General features: G+C 39.7%; 1 pseudogene; it reads left to right on the top strand.

Annotated features, from left to right (window-relative positions):
- The window catches only part of LOC128293215 (protein Ycf2-like), a 39,809-nt pseudogene that overhangs the window by 1,363 nt on the left and 23,898 nt on the right, over positions 1-14,548 (top strand).

Genomic DNA, 14,548 nt, shown 5'->3' with positions numbered 1-14,548 from the left:
CAATGTCCCAGCTATTCACGGAACATGAGAAGCTGATGAATAATCATCTGCTTCAGGAAGAAATCAAAGAATTTCTTGGGAATCCTACAAGATCCATTTGTTCTTTTTTCTCTGATAGATGGTCAAAAGTTCATCTGGGTTCGAACCCTACTAAGAGGTACACTAGAGATCAGAAATTGTTGAAGAAAGAACAAGATGTTTCTTTTGTCCCTTCTAGGCGATCAAAAAATAAAGAAATAGTTAATATATTCAAGATAATTATGTATTTACAAAATACCGTCTTAATTCATCCTATTTCATCAGATCCGGGATGTGATATGGTTCCGAAGGATGAACGGGTAGTTCCAATAAGATTTCATTCTTGAACAAAATCCATTTTTTGATTTATTTCATCTATTCAATAACCAGAACAGGAGGGGATACACGTTACACCATGACTTTGAATCAGAAGAGAGATTTCAAGAAATGGCAGATCTATTCACTCTATCAGTAACCGAGCTGGATCTGATGTACTATAAGGGATTTGCCTTTTCTATTGATTCCTACGGATTGGATCAAAAACAATTCTTGAATAAGGTATTAAACTCCAGGGATGAATCGAAAAAGAAATCTTTATCGGCTCTACCTTCTATTTTTTATGAAGAAAATGAATCTTTTTATCGAATGATTAGAAAAAATGGGTTCGGATCTCCTGTGAGAATGATTTGGAAGATCCAAAACCAAAAATAGTGGAATTTGCTAGCAACAACATAATGGAGGCAGTCAATCAAGATAGATTGATCCGAAATCTGATTCAAATCCAATATAGCACCTATGGGTACATAAGAAATGTATTGAATCGATTCATTAAAAAGAATTGATTCGATCGCAACTTCGAATATGGAATTCAAAGGGATCAAATAGGAAACGATACTCTGAATCATAGAACTATAATGAAATACACGATCAACCAACATTTATCGAATTTGAAAAAGAGTCAAAAGAAATGGTTCGATCCTCTTATTTTGATTTCTTGGACCGAGAGATCCATGAATCGGGATCCTAATGCATATAGATACAAATGGTCCAATGGAGCAAGAATTTCCAAGAGCATTTGGAACATTTTGTTTCTAAGCAGAAAAACCATTTTCAAGTACTATTCGATCGATTACGTATTAATCAATATTCGTTTCTTTTTGTCCAAGTTACTTCTCTTTTTGTCGAAGTTTCTTCTCTTTTTGTCTAACTCACTTCCTTTTTTCTTTGTGAGTTTCGGGACTATCCCCATTCATAGGTCTGAGATTCATATCTATGAATTGAAAGGTCCGAATGATCAACTTTGCAATCAGTTGTTAGAATCAATAGGTCTTCAAATCATTCATTTGAAAAAATTGAAACCTTTCTTATTGGATGATCATAATACTTCTTAAAAACTGAAATTCTTGATCTTTTTGGTCAATAAGATACCAAAGTGGATGATTGACTCATTCCATACTAGAAATAATCGCCGGAAATCTTTTGATAACATGGATTCCTATTTTTCAATGATATCCCACGATCAAGACAATTGGCTGAATCCCGAGAAACCATTTCATAGAAGTTCATTGATATCTTCTTTTTATAAAGCAAATCGACTTCGATTCTTGAATAATCCACATCACTTCTACTTCTATTGTAACAAAAGATTCCCTTTTTATGTGGAAAAGGCCCGTATCAATAACTATGATTTTATGAATGGACAATTCCTCAATATCTTGTTCATTCGTAACAAAATATTTTCTTTGTGCGGTGGTAAAAAAAACATGCTTTTTGGGAGAGATACTATTTCACCTTCACCAATCGAGTCGCGGTATCTAACATATTCATATCTAATGATTTTCCACTAAGTGGTGACAAAAGGTATAACTTGTACAAATCTTTCCGGTTTGCAATTCGATCGATCCATTAGTTCAGTAGAGCTATTTACTTGATTGCGACATTTCGAACACCTCTAACAGAGGGACAAATAGTCAATTTTGAAAGAACTTATTGTCAACCTCTTTCAAATATGAATCCATCTGATTCAGAAGAGAAGAACTTGCATCAATAACTCAATTTCAATTCAAACATGGGTTTGATTCACACTCTATGTTTTGAAAAATATTTACCATCCAAAAAGCGGAAAAAATGGAGTCTTTGTCTAAAGAAATGCGTTGAGAAAGGGTGGATGTATAGAACCTTTCAACGAGATAGTGCTTTTTCAACTCTCTCAAAACGGAATCTATTCCAAACATATATGCCATGGTTCCTTACTTGACGATGTGGTACAAATATCTAAATTTGATATTTTTAGATACTTTTTTAGACCTATTGCCGATACTAAGTAGCAGTAAAAAATTTGTATCCATTTTTCATGATATTATGCATAGATCAGATATATCATGGCGAATTTGTAACACCCCTAACTCGTGACCGACGCCAGTGTCGGACACGAGGGGTTAACGAGACAAATCCTCTTAAAGTACCGACCAATTTGGCATTTCTGGACAGGCTGGAAAACTGCGTCACCGTCGTCTTAAAAATCATATCTCGAGTTACAAAACTCGGAAACTGGTTTCGTAAATTTTCCCTGAATTTAGACTCATATACCCATCCATGGATTTATTTTTAGAATTTTTGGTTGGGCCAATTGGTACAGTTTATTAGTTAAAGTCACCCATGTTACAGGGATCGACTGCTCTGACCTCCGCACGTTACAACTTGAATATCTTTCTGTACAGGGCTTTAATACTGGTGTCGTTTGTTTCTAATGAAACTAGACTCAAAATGGAATCTGTACATATAAGGCATGACTCCTAATTCTTTCTGGATAATTTATAGTAAATTTTCAAAGTCGCGACAGGGGACCCAGAAATCGTTCTGGCCCTGTCTCACGAGAACTTTAATATCTCCCAGTATACTGCTCATATGGTTGTTTCGTTTCGTCCATATAAAATAGATTCATCAAGGATCAGTTCCATAATTTACTCACTATTTAATTCTACTTCTACTATTTTTAGTGATTTTTCAATCTCATCTCACTGCTGCTGTCCGCAACAGTTACTGCAGTAGACTATGCCAATTTCATGAATTTTTCCTTGGCCTTAATCATCCATCATACATGACACAAATTATGGCCACCTTAACAAAATTTGAGTTTCTAAGACTCGTGGCTATAGGTTCTAGCATCCCACTCGACGACCACATAGGCCATTTTCACATGGCTTAAAGTTTACAACCCACAATTCGACAAAATATAATAGCCTATACATGCCAAATGTTCTTCAACAACAAAAAACAATACCACAAGATTTCAGCGGTGTGATGACTTCAACGACGGTTCGAGCACGCATAACAATACGAGTCCAAGAGACCTAAAATGGGTGACAAGAAAACACCGAGTGAGTTTACAACTCAGTAAGTCATAAGCATTCGTCAATCCACGATAAAGTTACTACTACATGTACAACAAATGAGGCTAGGTACTCGTCCATATCGAATCTATACCATAATACCTCGGACCTTTCGGTCCAATCTCGCACCAATTCATACATCCACATTTCATATTCTACACAACAAGATAATCAAGCATTTTTACACATTAACTCATTTTCCAGCACAACCATACATTTTCAATCATCACATAGATTTAAGGCTTACCAAATTCAACCCCAAGCATGAACGTATTACCTATTCGTCACGAGCTCAAGGTACTTACCCGATCCGCTGTCCATACTCACTCGATGGAGACACACCCTCCATATAATTGTTCGATTGGAGATATTTATATATATATATATAGAGTACGCACACACTGTAACACCCCGAACCCGAGACCATCGCCGGTGTCGGACACGAGGGGTTAGCAAGCCAAGTTCACTTGTTTTGCCCATTCATTGGACATTTCCAGTCAGGCTGGAAAAACTGCGTCACTGTTGCCTTAAAAATCATATCTCGAGTTTCAAAACTCGGAAACTGGTTTTGTAAATTTTCCCTGAATTTAGACTCATATATCCATCCATGGATTTATTTCTAGAATTTTTGGTCGGGCCAATTGGTACAGTTTATTAGTTAAAGTCACCCATGTTACATCGATCGACTGCTCTGACCTTCGCGCGGTATAACTTGAATATCTCTCTGTACAGGGCTTTAATACTGGTGCCGTTTGTTTCTAATGAAACTAAACTCAAAATGGAATCTGTACATATAAGGTATGTCTCCTAATTATTTCTGGATAATTTATAGTAAATTTTTAAAGTTGCGACAGGGGACCCAGAAACCGTTCTGGCCCTGTCTCACAATAGCTTTAATATCTCTTAACATGTAACTCCTATGACCATTTCGTTTCTTCCATATGAAAATAGACTCATCAATGTTCATTTACATAGCTGATTCACTATTTAATACCATTCCTACAAATTTTGGTGATTTTTCACATTCACGTTACTGCAGCTGGCAGCATCTGTTTTTAAGGTAGGTCTTACCTATTTTGTAGTCTCCATGAACCAACTAGTCTTGCCTTACATAGGTCCACATATGATCATTTTAACCATGCCAATGGCTGATCATGTGACCAACATTCCCATTTCTAATTCATAGTCACATCATGACACCATATATATATATACAAACCGCAAATAGTTTAAGTTGATACTTCACTATTACGAGCCATTTTCGCATGGCCGTATACATATACATCATAACATATTTAAACCAACAAGGGTAGTCCTATACATGCCATTTCAAGTTCAACCAAGAATTTATACCAAAATGGGGGCTTGATAGTGTGGATGACTTCGACTTCAACGATCCCGAATCCGATTGCTATCGGCGAAATCTAGAAAAGCCAGAGCCAAAGCGCGGAGTAAGCATTTTTATGCTTAGTAAGTCTCAAGGAATATAATCAACTCTAATTACAGCAATACATTCACATAGTTAAATGCATCATTTCATTAATGCACATTCACATAATCATACTTACTTCACCATCCCAACTCTTATGTTCATACACAAATAACGGCTTCATTAAGGCCGATAACTCGTTCCATCATAGGAGCGGATATTCACACGCTCTTACTCTTAGCGCATAAAGCACACACCGCACTTACCTTGTCATTGGGAAATTTCACAAGTGCATTAGCTGAAATTTTCCAGCAAGCTTATAATTTTCAAATCACATACCTTGAGTTTAACCGGATGTCGCTACTCGATCAATCGCCTTCGGGACATAGCCCGGTTATGGTAACCCGCACCAAGGCCTCACGGGACTTAACCCGGATATCACGATTTGCACAAATGCCTTGGTCTTAGCCGGATAGAATGACTTCATACGAATGCCTTCGGTCTTAGCCGGATGTAGCCACTAGCACAATTGCCTTGGTCTTAACCCGGTTATAATTTCCAGCATAATTGTCTTGGGCTTAGCCGGATATCAATCAATTTCTCATGCACACATACATCAATAATCATTGGACATACATATTTATTTTTCGTTACTAAGGCTCAAACACAATTATAATCACTAACATAATCGCCTTGGGACTTAGCCGGGTATCATTCGAATACTCATACACACATAAATCAATAATCAATACATCCATATTTCATTCCACATAATTCAAGTAAGGTCACTTCTTGAGGACTTACCTCGGATGTTGTCGAACGGCTTTTACGGCTATTCGATCACTTTTCCTTCCCTTGTCCAATTGTGGCCCTCTTAGCTCTTGAGCTAATTCAAACAAATTCAATTTATCAAAACCTCATTGTGCTAGCTTATGGCGAATATGACAAGGAATTTAAATGGTCATATGGCCACCCTTTAGCTTGAATACACAATGGTCATGCACATTTTATACTACATCAAGCAATTCAATACAATTTATTCGAGCATCAAGGAAAAGCTAAGGCCTTCAATAGGCTACCCAAGGCGAATATACTTGTCCATGTTGAGGCCAATTATGCATAATACCACACAAAAACAGCATGCATTTTACTAGTTAATGCTTTGCATGTTGTAGCTCAAAACTTACAATATAGCATCAAGCACTCATATGTGTGCTAGGCGAATATGCTTACAATTTCACAATTATTCTTCAACATCTTCTTCTTTAAACAAACTTATTCATCACTTCCTTCATAACCAAAACATCATGTGCAAACATATATATACATATATGAGCATGGCGAATTTCAAGGTGTCCATAGCCATCCAAAACACAAATTTTAACTAACATGCAAGAAGCATGAACCATGCTCATGAATGCATCATGGCGAATATGACAATCATGCTCCTTTTCAACTTCAATCATGATAAAACAAAAGAAAGCTCAAAATCTTACTCAAGAGTAGACAATCCATCATTGCATGCATCATCATCAAGCTTCACACTTAGCATGCAATGGCTTTATCACCATAACAACTTTGGCCAAATACCATTTCCATGGCTTAACAAAGATTTGAGCCATGGCTAACATGCACATCAAGTTAGCAACCAAAACATGCATGAAACTCCTAACACAACCTCATACATACCTTAATCTTGATGCAAACTTAGCCAAATCTCCTTCTAGATCTCTTCCAAACCAAGCATGAAGCAAAAATCCTCCTTCTTCCTTAGTTTTGGCTCAAAGAAAGGATGAACAAAATTTTTTCTTTCCTTCTCTACAACTCACGGCAATGGGGGGATTACCACACTCACACACATTTTTTTCATTTTTATCACCCATACACCTTTGTTTATTATTTCACCCTAATGCACCAACAAAACATGTTTCATGACATGTTTAGCCCATCCTCCTTGTCATGGCCGCCACCACCTATAAAGGGGGAATTTGACATGCAAGTCCATTATTTTGCATGCATGCTTTAATTAGTCATCACACATTTCCTATCATACTTTCAAAGTTCATTACTAAGTCCTTTCTTGTGGAATTCACCCTTATAACACTAAATCAATCATCATAAAATGTCATACATGAGCACACATATTATAGGCATCAAAATAAATTTTTAATTATTTTTATGCCTCGGTTTTGTGGTCCCGAGACCACCTTCCGACTAGGGTCAATTTTGGGTGTCACAACTCTCCCCACTTAAGAAATTTTCGTCCCCGAAAATCTTACCGTAAATAGGTTTGGATATCGCTCTTTCATAGAGTTCTCGGTCTCCCAAGTAGCTTCTTCTATCCCGTGCTTGAGCCATAACACTTTTACTAGCGGAACCCGCTTGTTTCACAACTCTTTCACTTCTCGTGATAGGATACGAATCGGTTCTTCCTCATAACTCATATTAGCTTGAATTTCAATTTCGATGGACTAATCACGTGCGATGGATCGGATCTATAGCGTCGAAGCATCGAAGCGTGAAAGACATCGTGAACCTTTTCGAGTTCGGGGCAAAATCAAGCGATATGCCCTTGGATCGACTCATTTCGGATATCTCATATGGCCCAACGAACCTCGGGCTCAACTTGCCCTTACTACCGAATCGAGTATCTTTTTCCAAAGCGATACCTTGAGAAACACTTTATCACCCACGATACTCGATATCCTTACGCTTCAGTCCGCGTCACGACTTCCGACGATCGGAGGCTATCTTGAGACTTTCACGGATTACTTTCACTTTCATTCAGCATCCCTAATCAAATCCACCGAAAATCTTGCTTTCACCGAGCTCGGTCCAAAACAATGGTGTACGGCATTTACGACCATACAAGGCCTCGTAGGGTGCCATCTTAATACTTGATTGAAAGTTTTGTTGTAAGCGAATTCAATCAACGGCAAATACCGTTCCCATGAACCACTAAACTCGAGGGCGCAACATCTTAACATATCCTCAAGTATCTGAATTATCCGCTCGGATTGACCATCGGTTTGGGGTGAAAGGCGGTCTGAAATGCAACAATACGCAAAGCTTCTTGCAACGTTTTCCAAAATCGCGAGGTAAATCTCGGATCTCTATCCGACACGATGGAAATAGGCACCCCGTTTAATCTCACAATCTGAGAAACGTACAATTCAGCTAATTTGTCCATTGAAAAATCCGTACGTATGGGGACCAAGTGGGCCGACTTAGTCAATCGATCTACCACGACCCAAACCACATCCTTCTTACTTGCTGACAATGGCAGTCCGGATACAAAGTCCATTGTGACTCGATCCCATTTCCACTCGGGTATCGTGATTGGTGAAGTAATCTGAAGGCACGATGTTCGCTTTCACTTGTTGACATATTAAACATCTCAAACAAAGTCGGAGATGTCTCGCTTCATACCATGCCACCAAAACCAACGTTTCAAATCATTGTACATCTTCGTACTCCCGGGTGGATTGCCATTCGGCTACAATGGGCTTCATTGAATTATCGAAATGAGTTCAATTCTTTGGAACACACAGACGACTTTTGAACCTCAAACAATCGTCATCATCGATTTGAAACTCGAATCCTTGTTGAACACACTCAGCCCGTTTTGCGACCAACTCGTCGTCGACTTTACGAGCTTCTCGAATTTGATGTATCAATAGTGGTTTGGCTTTCAATTCAGCTACTAACACACTATCGGATCAAGCAGACAAGTGCACGTTCATCGCTCGTAAGCGAATAATGATTCGACTCAAGGCATCCGCAACCACATTCGCCTTTCCCGGGTGATAGTCAATGACCAGCTCGTAATCCTTTAACAGCTCGAGCCAACGTCTTTGTCATGATTTAAGTCTCTTTGGATCATCAAATATTTGGTCGGGTGATGCCTATAATATGTGTGCTCATGTATGACATTTTATGATGATTGATTTAGTGTTATAAGGGTGAATTCCACAAGAAAGGACCAAAATTGACCCTAGTCGGAAGGTGGCTAAACATGTCATGAAACATGTTTTGTTGGTCATTAGGGTGAAATAATAAACAAAGGTGTATGGGTGATAAAAAATGAAAAAAAATGTGTGTGAGTGGACATTGCCGTGAGTTGTAGAGAAGGAAAGAAAAAATTTTGTTCATCCTTTCTTTGAGCCAAAACCGAGGAGGATTTTTGCTTCATGCATAGAAGGAGATTTGGCCAAGTTTGCAAAATAATTGAGGTTGTGTTAGGAGTTTCAAAATTTATTTTGATGCCTATAATATGGTGTGCTCATGTATGACATTTTATGATGATTGATTTAGTGTTATGAAAAGGAATGATTGTGAATTCCACAAGAAAGGACTTAGTAATGAACTTTGAAAGTATGATAGAAGATGTTGAAGAATAATTGTGTGATGCACACATATAAGTGCTTGATGCTATATTATAAGTTTTGAGCCACAATATGCAAAGCATTAACTAGTAAAATGCATGCTGTTTTGTGAGGTATTAATGCATAATTGGCCTCAACATGTACATGAATATTCGGCTTTGGGTAGCCTATTGAAGGCCTTAGCATTTCCTTGATGCTCAAATAAATTGTATTGAATTGCTTGATGTAGTATAAAATGTGCATGACCATTGTGTATTCAAGCTAAAGAGTGGCCATATGACCATTTAAAATCCTTGTCATATTCGGCCATAAGCAAGCACAATGAGGTTTTAATAAATTGAATTTGTTTGAATTAGCTCAAGAGCTAAGAGGGCCACAATTGGACAAGGGAAGGAAAAGGTGATCGAATAGTGAAAAAGCCGTTCGACAACATCCGAGGTAAGTCCTCAAGAAGTGATCTTACTTGAATTATGTAAGATGAAACATGGATGTGTATGATTATTGATCATGTGTGTATGAGTATTTGAATTCCACCGGGCTAAGTCCCGAAGGCGAATATGCTAATGATTATAATTGTGTTTGAGCCTTAGTAACTGAAAATGAAATATGTATGTCCAATGATTATTGATGTATGTGCATGAGAAATTGAATGATATCCGGGCTAAGCCTCAAGACAATTATGCTGAAATTTATATCCGGTTAAGACCAAGGCAATTGTGCTAGTAGCTATATCCGGGCTAAGACCAAGGCATTCGTGCAAGTTGTTAAATCGGGCTAAGACCGAAGGCATTTGTGCAAATCGTGATATCGGGTAAAGTCCGTTGGCCTTGGTGCGGGTTACCATAACCGGGCTATGTCCGAAGGCGATTGAACGAGTACCGACATCCGGATAAACTCCGAAGGTATGTGATTTGAAAATTATGAGCTTGCTGGAAAATTTCAGCTAATGCACTTGTGAAATTTCCCAATGATAAGGTAAGTGCGGTGTGCTTATGCTGGCGCTAGGAGTAAGAGAGAAGATGAATATCCGCTCCTATGATGGAGCGAGTTATCGGCCTTAATGAAGCCGTTATTTGTGTATGAACATAAGAGTTGGGATGGTAAAGTAAGTATGATTATGTGAATGCGCATTAATGAAATGATGCATTTAACTATGTGAATGTATTGCTGTAATTAGAGTTGATTATATTCCTTGAGACTTACTAAGCATAAAAATGCTTACTCATTGCTTTGGCTCTCGGTTTTCTAGATTTCGCCGATAGCAATCGGATTCGGGATCGTTGAAGTCGAAGTCATCCACACTATCAAGCCCCCATTTTGGTATAAATTCTTGGTTGAACTTGAAATGGCATGTATAGGACTACCCTTGTTTGTTAAATATGTGGTGATGTAAGTATGTACGGCCATGCTAAAATGGCTCGAAAAGGAACATGAACTTAGAATAATTGTGGTTTGTATGTATATATTTGGTGTCATGATGTGGCTATGGCTTGAAATGGGAATGTTGGTCATATGATCAGCCATTGGCATGGTTAAAATGATCATATATGAACCTATGTATGGCAAAGACTAGTTGGTTCATGGAGACTACCAAATAGGTAAGACCTACCTTAAAACAGATGCTGCCAGCTGCAGTGACGTGAATGTGAAAAATCACCAAAATTCGTAGAAATGGAATTAAATAGTGAATAAGCTATGTAAATTAACCTTGATGAGTCTATTTTCATATGGAAGAAACGAAATGGTCATAGGAGTTACATGTTAAGAGATATTAATGCTATTGTGAGACAGGGCCAGAACGGTTTCTGGGTTCCCTGTCGCAACTTTAAAATTTACTATAAATTATCCAGAAAGAATTATGCGACATACCTTATATGTACAGATTCCATTTTGAGTCTAGTTTCATTAGAAACAAACGACACCAGCATTAAAGCCCTGTACAGAGAGATATTCAAGTTATACCGCGCGAAGGTCAGAGCAGTCGATCCCTGTAACATGGGTGACTTTAACTAATAAACTGTACCAATTGGCCCATCCAAAAATTCTAGAAATAAATCCATGGATGGATATATGAGTCTAAATTCAGGGAAAATTTACGAAACCAGTTTCCGAGTTTTGAAACTCGAGATATGATTTTTAAGGCGACGGTGATGCAGTCTTCCAGCCTGACTGGAAATGTCAAATTGGTGGGCAAACCATGTGAACTTGGCTTGTTAACCCCTCGTGTCCGACACCGGCAATGGTCTCGGGTTCGGGGTGTTACAATTTTATGGTATCAGAGCCACGGTTTAGTCGATTCTAGGACTACCGTGAGGTGTTTGGGGTCTAGCTATACATGCCATTAAATGATGAATCGATAGTGTGGTGATTTCTGACAATTTGACTTTGAGTTTGTTTATAGCAATGGGTCCCGATCCCAACCGAGCAATAGCTGATGATGTGGAGAGTGTGGCGCCTGCTCCCGCACAAGGGACAGCGCCGGCGGACTCTCAACCTATGGCCAGCAATCCGAATGATGAGGCTAGGCAAGCCTTTTATAGTGTGATGAACGAATGGTTTAATCAATACATTCGAACTAACACTACTGTCCCACGACCTCCATTCCCGACAAATGCAACCCCGCACCTACAATACCTCCCAGAATCGACCAAATAAGGTCAAGTAAGCCCCCAGTCGATAGGATTCGAAAACATGGGGCCACTGAATTTAAAGCTACGGATGATGATGATGCCGAACGAGCTGAATTTCGGTTGGACAACACTATCCGGGTGCTCGATGAGCTATCTTGTACACCCGATGAATGCTTAAAGTGTACCATCTCCTTGCTACGTGATTCCACCTACTATTGGTGGAGTACTCTGACTTCTGTGGTACCTAGAGAGCAAGTGACTTGGGAATTTCTTGATCTTAAGCAAGGTTCTATGTCGGTTACCGACTATGAACGAAAATTTGTGAGGCTTAGCTGATACACGCGAGAATGCATTTCGTCCGAAGCTATTATGTGTAAATGCTTCGAGGATGGGCTGAATGATGATATAAGGATGTTCGTTGGCATTCTCGAAATACGAGAGATCGTAGTACTTGTTGAGCAAGCTTGTAAAGTCGAAGAGCTTAGAAAGGAGAAACAAAAAGCTGATGTGGGAACTGGAGAATTCGAAGAGGTCCTCGGAAAGTCTCTTCAACAGCAAGAAGAGATTTCGAGATGATGTGAACCGGTCTAGAGGCGCTTTGGGCTTTTTAGGCGAGGACGCGATCGACCCTGTGACCACACGAGTCACTTGATCGCCCGATGGTGGAAATGATCACGAGAGAGGCGGAGTGTCAACATTGTGGCAAATGGCATTCGGGATTTGTTGGTTTCGTGATCACTCCTGCTATAAGTGTGGATCGGCCGACCACTTTAGGAAGGATTGCAGGAAGCTTGAGCAGAATGTGAGTCGAGTGGAAACTCGGGTGCTACCATCGCCGAGGTAGGCCACCTAGAAATATGGGCAATGTCGATTGGCGGTCGAGAGGATCTAGAGATGCTACCATCGGATCGAGGCTCGTGCTCCTGCGAGGACTTATGCCATCTGGCGCCGCGAGGATCCGCCTCTCCGGATGTCATTACCGGTGCTTTCACCCTTTTCAATACTAAAGTGATTGCGTTGATTGACCCTGGTTCTACTCAATCTTATATATGTGAAACCTTAGCATCCAGTAAGACTTTGCCTATTGAGTCTACTGAGTTTGTAATTCGGGTGTCAAACCCCTTGGGTCATTACGTGCTTGTCAACAAAGTGTGCAAGAAAAGTCTCCTAGTGTTCCGAGGTTCTTGTTTCCCGGCGGACTTGATGCTTTTGCCGTTCGATGAATTCGACGTTATTCTTGGTTTGGATGGGTTGACCATGCACGATGCGGTCGTAAATTGCAAAAGCAAGACTATCGATTTGAGGTCTTGCGAATAACGAGATAATTCGGGTTAAGTCTACGGACTTAAAGGGTTGCCGGTGTAATATCGGCAATGTTGGCCCGAAAATATGTAAGAAAAGAGTGCGAAGCGTGCACAGCGTCGTGCTTTCGATGACAAGGAATCGAAAAGAAACCGAATCTGTGCCGTGGTTTGTGAATACCGGATGTTTTCCTGAAGAATTGGGTTTACCACTGTTCGGAAATAGAATTTGGCATCGAATTGGTACTGGTACCACTCAATTTCGATAGCTCCGTATCGTATGGCACCAACGGAATTAAAGGAGTTGGAAGCTCGATTGCAAGAATTGGTGGATAGAGGTTTTGCTCGCTTCGAGTTTTTCGCCTTAGGGTGCGCCCGGTGTTGTTCGTGAAAAGAAGGATGGAACCATGCGGTTGTGCATCGACTATCGTCGACTTAATAAAGCGGCGATAAAGAACAAATATCCGTTGCCACGTATTGACGACTTGTTCGATCAAGCTGAAGGAGCCTCGGTGTTCTCGAAAATAGATTTGAGATCGGGCTACTATCAATTGCGAATCCGAGATTGGACGTGCCCAAGACCGCCTTGAGCGAGATATGGTCACTATGAGTTCCTAGTGATGCCGTTTGGGCTCACTAATGCCCTGCGGTATTTATGGATTTAATGAATCGGATCTTTAGACCATATTTGGATCGATTAGTAGTCGTGTTCATTGATGACATCTTGGTCTATTCAAGAAATGAGACCGAACATCTTGAACACCTACGGTTAGTGCTTTGCAAATTTTACGGGACAAGCAATTATATGCTAAGTTGACAAGTGTGAGTTACGGTTAAGAGAGGTTAGCTTCTTGGGTCATGTGGTATACGCATCGGGTATTCGAGTCGGCAGAATAAAATTTCAGCCATACTTAATTGGAAGCCTCCAGAAATATTCTCGAGGTTGAGACTTTTTTGGGCTTCTTAGGTTATTACCGACGATTTGTAAAGGCTTCTCAACGATAGCCACGCCGATGATGGCTTCTCCAAAAGGACGTTAAGTTCGAATGGACAGAGAAATGCCAAAAGGTTTCGATCAACTAAAACTTATTTGGTGAAGCCCCAATTCTAGTGCAACCCGAGTCCGGCAAGGAGTTTGTCATCTATAGCGACGCCTCTCTACTTGGGTTAGGTTGCGTATTAATGCAAGAAGGTCGAGTTGTGGCCTATCGTCGAGGCAATTAAAGCCACATGAGAAAAATTATCCGACTCATGATCTCGAGTGGCCGCCATCGTATTCGCCTTAAAGATTTGGCGACATTACTTATTTGGTGAAAGGTGCCATGTATACTCGGATCACAAAAGTCTCAAATATTTGATGACCCAAAGAGACTTAAATCTGCGACAAAGGCGT

The sequence above is a fragment of the Gossypium arboreum genome, chromosome 5, assembly GCF_025698485.1.
Source record: "Gossypium arboreum isolate Shixiya-1 chromosome 5, ASM2569848v2, whole genome shotgun sequence".
Lineage (NCBI taxonomy): Eukaryota > Viridiplantae > Streptophyta > Magnoliopsida > Malvales > Malvaceae > Gossypium > Gossypium arboreum.
Note: the sequence above shows the minus strand (reverse complement) of the source record. Positions and strands in the feature narration are given on the sequence as shown.